The sequence below is a fragment of the Chenopodium album genome, chromosome 4 (genome assembly GCF_948465745.1).
Source record: "Chenopodium album chromosome 4, dcCheAlbu1.1, whole genome shotgun sequence".
Classification (NCBI taxonomy): domain Eukaryota; kingdom Viridiplantae; phylum Streptophyta; class Magnoliopsida; order Caryophyllales; family Amaranthaceae; genus Chenopodium; species Chenopodium album.
In genome coordinates, this window is record NC_137837.1 from 32624476 (window position 1) to 32633155 (window position 8680).

An 8680-nucleotide genomic window follows, 5' to 3' on the forward strand; every position below is an offset into this window, starting at 1 on the left:
AAGGGAAGCTAAGTGTTTCAACCCAACCTTATAGCAACCTGTTTAATCATCAAGAAAGTATGTCGAGAAGAAACAATTCCAATAATGGAAATGATTTGAACAAGATAGTAAGGCAAGCTTGATAGATTTCCAAGGATGATATTACCACCAATAATCCCGTAGTGGGAAAAAGGTGTTACAAGGTAATGTTAAGAAGTGAAAACCACCTATATACCTAAGGGAGATAAATTCCCAAAGCTTTTGAGGGTCGAGTTAAAGAGCTATGCAAGTTGTTTAAAGGCAAAATTTGTCTTGAGAATTTGAGAGTGAATGAAAGTTTGTATGGTAAGTACTGAAGGGAGTTGAGTTTACCATGTCGATGGGAACGAACAAGTTGTGAATGCACCCAATCTTATTTGAGGGACACTTGAGATAACAAAATCGAATTAAGTTTTATCAGTCTTTCATGCAGATAGAAGGAACTTGTAGTGAAGTTTTGGTGGAAATGAAAAGATTGTTTGTTTTGGAGTAGAACTCCAAGTTGTTAGATCTCAAAATTTTCAAGGGAGTGGTATTGTTTAGAAGCCCAAGGAACGAGTTGAAGGATGGTAAACGATGATTTACAATGGTAATTGTCAAGACATAAAGTTTTTGGGAGTTGGATTGATTTGTATAAAGAGTGATTAGTCCGTGTATTCACTGAAAGAAAGATGAGACTAAAAATGAAGATAAGGAATCAAATCAAGAAAGAAGGTAGACGAAAGGTCAACAAAATGGCTAAAGAAGATTTAAAAGAATATTTTAGAAATGAGAAAAAGTATAAAGGTGGCTTTAGTAACTCTTGAAAATTAAGGAAATTTGATCTATGAAGACGCAGTATACTTGAAAGTATCGAGAATATTGAATTATGGATATGAAAATGTCATAAAAGAGAAGAGTTTATGACAATATTTATGAATTTGATTGAGATGTGTTGATATAATTTGAGTAAGGATTGTATATGAGGTGATTGAAGTTGAGATTATTTAGGGATCACAAGATTTATTCAAGGGATGCTAGAAGAAAGATTATGGATTGATTGGAGGAGAAATGTAAGCAAGGGAAATATAAGCAAAGGATATAAAGGTTAAGTGAAGTTGGAGGTATTATATGGACATATTTGCGTGTGGAGAAAGGATTAATGTTGCATTGTTTAAAAAAGGGGTTGAAAGATAATATTGTAAGTCAGTAAGGAGAAGGTTACATCGCCTTGGGGAGCGCATGTAATTGTTAAAAGGAAGGATGAAAGTGTATGTAAGTTCCTATGGGGGATTGATCAATGTCACAAAGAAGAATAATTATATGTTGATTCAAAGCGACGATTTGTTTGATCAAATGAAAGAAGCAGATATAATATCGAGGTTAGACTTGAGGGTAGAACTACTAATTAAGTAAAAAATTTCAAAAAAGGGATATTTCAAATTTGGCGCTTATGACAATGTTTTGAACGATTTGAGTTTTCATATTCGCCTTTTGGGATAATGAATCACCTATAATTTCTACAGACATATAGAATCCAAAGTTTTCATTGAAGGTATTTTGGTGAATTATAAGAATGGAAGGGAAAGGGCGATGTGAATATTTGTAATAAATGTGCTGATGCTGAGAGAGAAGCGAATGCACGCAAGTTTTTCCTAAGAATGAGTTGTGATTGAAGAAAGGACCATTTGGGAGACCTTGTGATAGAGTATAGAGGTAATTGTTGGTGTGGCAAGGATATGCAAGGATAGAAGTACTGAATCATGGTCTATGTGATAAATTAATTGTTGAGGTTTTAAAGTTGGTCCATGTGATATGCAAGGATAGAAGATTTTTGATAGAATCTAAGGGATTATTGACAAGTGAATATGACAAGGGAATAAACGCGTCGTCAATTTTCCATCCCTAGATCAAATACAATTTATACAACCTAAACAAACCTAATACTAGTATAAGGCAAGCATAGGGTTCGAACCACAGGGAACGAATAAAAACCACCAAATGTTATCGACAATTAAGCTAGTCCGGAATAAGAGATAAATAAACTAAAGTCTAAAGATGCTAAAACAAGAAATAAAACATTAAGGGAAATGGTTTAGGTATAGCATTCACTTGAACATAAACAAAGGCATAGAAATTGAATTGATTATGAACTAAACATGCTCGAATATCGAAGTAAAAGATCCAATCTAGCCGCCTTCCGGGGTCAATTGGCTTCTCCTAACATAGCCTTTATGCTTCCACATTAGAACCATATACTAGGAGGTACTATTAAATAACAATCTATAATAATGAACCTTAACTAAGTCAGCTTTTGTTCCTTGTTAGCAAAGATTTACCTTTAATCAACCAACAATGTGCACTTGCAAGAAGATTAAAGAATATCAAGCATATAAAGACTTTAATCACAAATAAATCAATTTTAAGCCCTAGAACATGCTCAAGGTCCAACTACACCACAACCATCCCCTTAATGGGGAAATTACTCACTAATCATGCCAATAACAAGATTAATTAACAAATAATCAAGAATAAACATGATTAACAAGCAATACCAACAACTAAAATAATAATCAAAATAAAGCAAATAAAAATAGAGGAGAGAGATAGAGATTCTCATTGATTAAATGTGAAAATCTACAAGCAAGATGATCAATCTTCCTCTTCAATATCCAAGCTCAACAATGGTGAAACCCTTACTTTCTCTCTCTAAACTACTCTAATCCTAACCTAAACCTAGAGAGAGAAGCTCTCCTAAAAACTAATTAGAGAATAGAATAATTGGTAATTGTTATTTTTTTCTAATTACCCCAAAAATGGGTATATATACACATCTAATAAAAGAAAATAAATAAATAAAAAGAAGAAATAAATAAATAAATAAAGAAAGTAAAAGAAAAAGGGAAAAAAGTAATTAAAAATAAAAGGAAAAGAAAATAACAAAAACCCACCAATCCCACCAAACAATCAGACCCTATTCTTCCTCTTCTATATTTCGGCAGCTCTTGAATGGGGAAATAATCCCAAGCTTTTCGCCTCACCAAAATACCTTCAGCAATCATCATCATCAAATAAACACCGTTCATCATTATCTCCTACATTGAGCATCAATCAAGGCCGTTTGATTTTTACTAAAATCACGTGGGAAGCTCGTGGAGTGGTTCGATCGAACCATGGGTTGGTGTGGCCTAACTATGGGGTTAGTTCGGTCGAACCATGGGTGTGTTCGACCACACCTCTTCAAATTACAAAACCTCAAAAGTTTCTGACTCGCACTTCGACTGAACTCTTATTGGTTTGCCCGAACTCGATTGATTTTCCATTTGCTCTAATTTTTGCCGTTGCTTATGCGAATTTGTGGTTTGATGACTGATTGTTGTAGATGGTTTGTGATGTCTGGTGTGAGGTACGTTGAAGGGCTGCTGTGTGCGGTGGTGATGTTTGAATTGGAACAGGGGAAGCTGTTAAGGTTGGTGTGGATTGGGTGGACAGTGGTATAGGGGTTGTTGTTGTGTGGTGCGCGGTGCTGCTGTTTTGGTGAACGGTTGTGTCTGGTACGGTGGTTGGTGTGAGGGATGTTTTTGTTGTTGTTGCGGTGGTGGAATTGAGGGGGCAGGGAGTTGTGTGGATTAGTTTGGTGGTGTGGTGAAGGTTGTAGGTGGAGCTGGTGGTTGCGAATTGTTTGGTGGTTGATTGTGGGTGAAGGTGGTAACAACGGCTGTGAGGTGTGAGTTTTGGTGGGCTGCTGTGTGCGTGAGAGAGCAGGGGAATTTGTGTGGTGGAGGCTAAGAAGGTGGGGTGATGGATAAGAGGCAATAATAGATTGGTGTGTGAGCATGTCTTTGGAATAAGCCTTGGACCTCGAACTCAAACCTACACACAAACAAACCCGAGGAAGATTGAGGAGAGGATTGGGACAAAGAATAAAATAAATAAAATGGAAATAAATAAAATAAAATAGAAAATAAAATAAATAACACTAAACCAATAAAAATTAAATAAAACTATATAAGTAAATAAAATCAAATAAATAACAAAATAAACTTAAAACTAATAAAAACTATGAAAGTAACAAAGAAAAGGAATGAAATAAAATAAAACGAAAGCAAATAAAATATGAAAATAAACTATAAACCAATTAAATAAAGAAATTAAATTAAAACATACTAAAACTAAGAAATAAGCTAGAAACTTTATTAAAAAGAAAACAAGAGAATAAAAGGGAAAATAAGGGAAAATAAACACGAAAATAACTCTAAAACTACTCTCTAAATGTCACTCATCAGAATACCCTGGCGAAGAAAAATTAGAAGCTCATGAGGAGTAATAAGTGCGAAATAATTTTGTATGGAACCATGATTATTTGAATGAAGTTTAAAGTTTGAGATAGACTCTCACACATGAGGATTTGAACATGTAGCAAAAAAATGATTAGAGTTGATAAAGGACTATAAACAAGACATTTAATATCGTTGAAAGGGTAATAATGTAATGAAAAGGTACAGTAGTGACGTTCGAAAAACTGAATGAGAAATAAGGAGTTTAAAATCCTCGAGATTGTTGGAAAAAGACAAGTAAATAATATGTTGGGGCAACTAGGGTATGAGACCAATTAACAATATTCGAGGAAATGAAGGGAAAATCAAGTAGAGAATGTGAATTTGATCGAATTTGTAAGAGGATAAGTCATTTTATTATTCATGGAGAAAAAAGCTTGAGTATACTTTGTAAGAATAAGAAGTTGAAAGGAAATATAGCGGAAGGAAAGTGGAATACAATTAGGAAAGGATAAGCTGCAAAAAGGATTTAATAAAGGTGTATTGAGGGTTCAGAGTGATTGTTTCATTTGGATTGTGGTGGATAGATTGTCTAAGTCTACGATGTTTAAAAACCGATGAAGGAGACTTGGAGGATGGAGTACCTTGCGAAGGCTTACATCAAATTCGTTGTGAGACTACATGGAGTTCCTGAGGTTATCATGTCAGATAAAGATTCCTAGTTTCTTTCAAAATCCTAGAAGAAGGTATATAGGAGAACTTTGGTAATACATTAAGGACGATTACAACATCCACCCATTGTTATAATAACGAAATAATATTTGACATGGGAATTTATGCAGAGAACATGTGTATTCAATTTCAGAAAGAATGTAACAAATTCGACATACAAGCCAGCATTGGCATGGAAACATTTTTAGGTTGGTATATATAGAATCGGGAAAGTTCATTACGTAGTGGAACATAAGTGAGATGACCATTTTAAGATCTTAAACTAGTAAAGTTGTAGAGAAGCAAGTGAAAATTATCCAAGAATGGATTGGAGTGGTGCAAGTTAAACAAGGGACAAGTGTTGTTGAAAGTTTTACCCATGAAACAAAGGATAAATTTTAGTAAGAGGAAAAAAACGAGCCAAAGTATATAAAAAATAAGTGTTTGCGTGAATTTTGTCTAGTGACAAAGAAAGTCTTATCGTTGGACCTTGGTAAGTAATAAGACATTTTTTTTTTTATAAGTCATTGTGAAAGAACATTGACTAAAGATATGAGTTGCAAAGGAAGCTTTTGAGTGAAAAAAATTTGATCAAGAGAAAGCTAGACAAAATTAAGGTTTTGAATAGCAAAGCTCTGCATACTTTCACTAGAGGATTGGTAAAAGATGGTATAGATGGAAATTGTTTATTTTGGTACTCACAACAAGGATTGAATATAAAGAAGTATTATGATTTTACCAAGGATGGAATGAGAAAGAGAACATCATAACCCTAAAGTTAAGTTAAGTGGAGTTACAAGGGCGTAACTCGTTTTCTTTAAGGGGGGTAGAGTGCGGTAGAATTACGCGCCTTTTCCTTAATTTTGGCATTTTAAAGTGCTTTTTTCGTCAGTTTTACATTGATTTAGTTGACAATTTTGATTATTTTACACACTAAGATGTATAAGTTTATTACCAAAGTTGATTCTTACACTAATGTCAGTGTGAGTTTGTTAGATAGTTTAATAGTTTAGACATTATTTTGTGTAAGTTTGTCAGTAAAGTTGTTTTCTTACACATTATTGAGTGTCATTGATGGCACTAATTTGGTTCTCTTTAGGATGAATTTCATGCTATTCTTTAGCTCTTTTACTTAGTTTTTCCTTGATTTTACTCTTTATTTCTTTTATTTTTCATTTTCCTAGTTTGATTTTTTTTATGCATTTCTTAGTTTCTTTTGTTATTTTCTCTTTTATTTGCTTGTTTTCCTTTATTTTTCAGGTTAAGGTCGTTTTCCGAGTTTCCAGAGCCTCTTCCCGAGTTTGGCATTGATTAGGATGCCTATTGGTCTCCATTTGAAGCTAAAGCATGGAGAAGTGCAAGTTCCTAAAGACCTTGAGCTGTGCATTCAAGTCGTGGGGGCATGAATTCTAGTCTTGAACCCGCAAACATGGAGTTAAGAAACAGCAAGGTTCCATGTTTATCAAGAGAATTAAGTGGAACGCACGAGGAGCATCAGAATGATACGGAGAGGGTTCCCCTGCTCCCAGGCGCGGGCGCGTGCGACCATGAGGCCTGTACCGTACTTTGTTTCACGCGGTCGTGCTCCCCTTATGGTTGGTCGCGCCTGTATGGCTTTGTTTGGGGATGATCTAATTAACTTCTCTTAGTTAGTTTTACTATATATAGATTTTCTTTCTATTTTTAGAGGGAGGAAGAATTAGAGAATCATTAGAGAATTAATTCAGAATATTAGGCTTAGAATTTTAGAGAGAGAAACACTAGATTTTAGAGAGAGAAGTTCTTGATTGTTGATTGATGATTGAAAATTGTTAATTCTAGCATTTCCTCCATTGAATTGAAGCAAGTTGTAAGGATTTCTTTTACTTTAATGCAATTTTCAGCTTATCATTTCAATTGTTTTGTTGATTGTTCAAGTTTGAATTGAATTTTTGATTGATTTAGTTCTATTGATATGATGATGATGAAATTGTTGATTAGCTTAGTTTTGATCTTATTTCCAATGGATTGTTAGTAGTTCTCTTGCTAGGGGAATGGTGAAGCATGTATGAGTGATGGATTGATCCTAATTGGGGGAAATTGATGGAGTTGATGTTGTGATTAAATTGGTTGATTGATTAAGTGCATGTGTGTGATTAATTAAAGAGTAGCTAACTTTGATTTGCTACACTAGAATGCATTGTAGGCTTGCATTGATACGTATAATTGATATGTGGCTTGCTTTTGTCGACTGAGTAGGTTTGCAAGGCTCCTATTTATATTCTCTCGTAGTTGGCGCTAGCTTGACCTCTAGGAGATTAGCCTACCTTACTCTCTTGATTGCTTAGTTGATTTTCCCTCGTAACACTTGACTAGTCATCTCCAATCCCAATTAGCTATGTCCATTCCGAGTACATGCGGATTCTAACCCTAGTGCTTGTTAAATTTTATTTCATTTGATTTTTTTATTGTTTTGGATACACACACCTCACTTTATTTCTTTGAAATAGCTTAGCCTAGACTTTAGCATTCATTTCCCATTCCTAGTGGTTCGACCCTCAACTTACTCTATGCTTTGTGTAGGGGTGTGTTGAGAGATTATAAATTTTATTTTGACCAAGTGTAGATTAGTTTTCAATAACCTAGTCTCGCCTACGGGTCAAAAATGGCGCTGTTGCCGGGGAATGGCGTAGATGGTTGCTATTGTTGTTGAGTCTATTTAACAAAAATAAAAAAATAAAAAAAGATTTTCTTCTTTAGGCTACATTTGTAGCCGTGCTACTAATATTTTCCTTTGAGTTTGTGTGTGCAAGATAACATGGGAGAAGCTCAAAGGGTTACATTGAAGGAGTTGGGCACTCCGGGTGCATACAAGTATGAGACCGGGATTGCTCCATTGTTGATTCCATATAGTGATTTTGAAATTAAGCCGGCAATGATTACCTTGATTGAGAGACGACAATATAGTGGTGCATCGAATGAAAGTCCTCTCAACCACCTTAAGAAATTTGAGAAATATTGCAACACTATTAGGGTGAGTGGGGTTGCACAAGAGTTTATCAGGCTCAAATTGTTCCCTTTTTCCCTCATAGGGCGAGCTTTGGAATGGTTGGACAAGGAGGTCAAGCCGAATATTTTAAGAACATGGGACGATGTTACCAAAGGATTCCTATCCCGTTTGTACCCCCAAAATAAAACGGCGGAGGCAAGGGCTTTGATCTAAAATTTCACGCAAAGGCCTAACGAAAATCTTTATGAAGCATGGGAGAGGTACAAAGAGTATCAAATAGAGTGCCCTTATCACGGAATTCCAACTTACCAAATAATTCAAATTTTATTATGGTGGTTTGAGTCCTCAAGGTAGGTCGAGCTTAGATGCCGGAGCCGGAGGCCCAATCATGAACAAGACGGTGGAAGAGGTTGTTGATGTGATAGATGATGTAGGGAGGAATTACATGAGTTGGAAAGAGGTTGAGGAAGAGTCAACAAACGAGTGTACCTTGGTTGATCAAGTCAATGCCATCAACAAATTGTCTACTCTACATTCGGACTTAGGGAAGGAGGTGGCTTCTATCAAAGCTAAGCTTGAAAATTCATCTTCACAAGCACAAGATCTTCCCTCCCAATTTAAGGGGAAAGGTATATCTTCTTACTCTAACCCTCTTTTTGCTTCATGTTGCATGATTAGAGAATGTTTGGCTTGTGATTTATGCGGA

General features: G+C 35.3%; 1 non-coding gene across 1 annotated transcript; it reads right to left on the reverse strand.

Moving 5' to 3' along the window:
* Window positions 1–8167: 8167 nt before the first annotated feature.
* Window positions 8168–8273, reverse strand: LOC145629746 (small nucleolar RNA R71). Its single transcript, XR_014111895.1, has one exon. It is a non-coding gene; the product is annotated as a small nucleolar RNA R71 (small nucleolar RNA).
* Window positions 8274–8680: the final 407 nt, after the last annotated feature.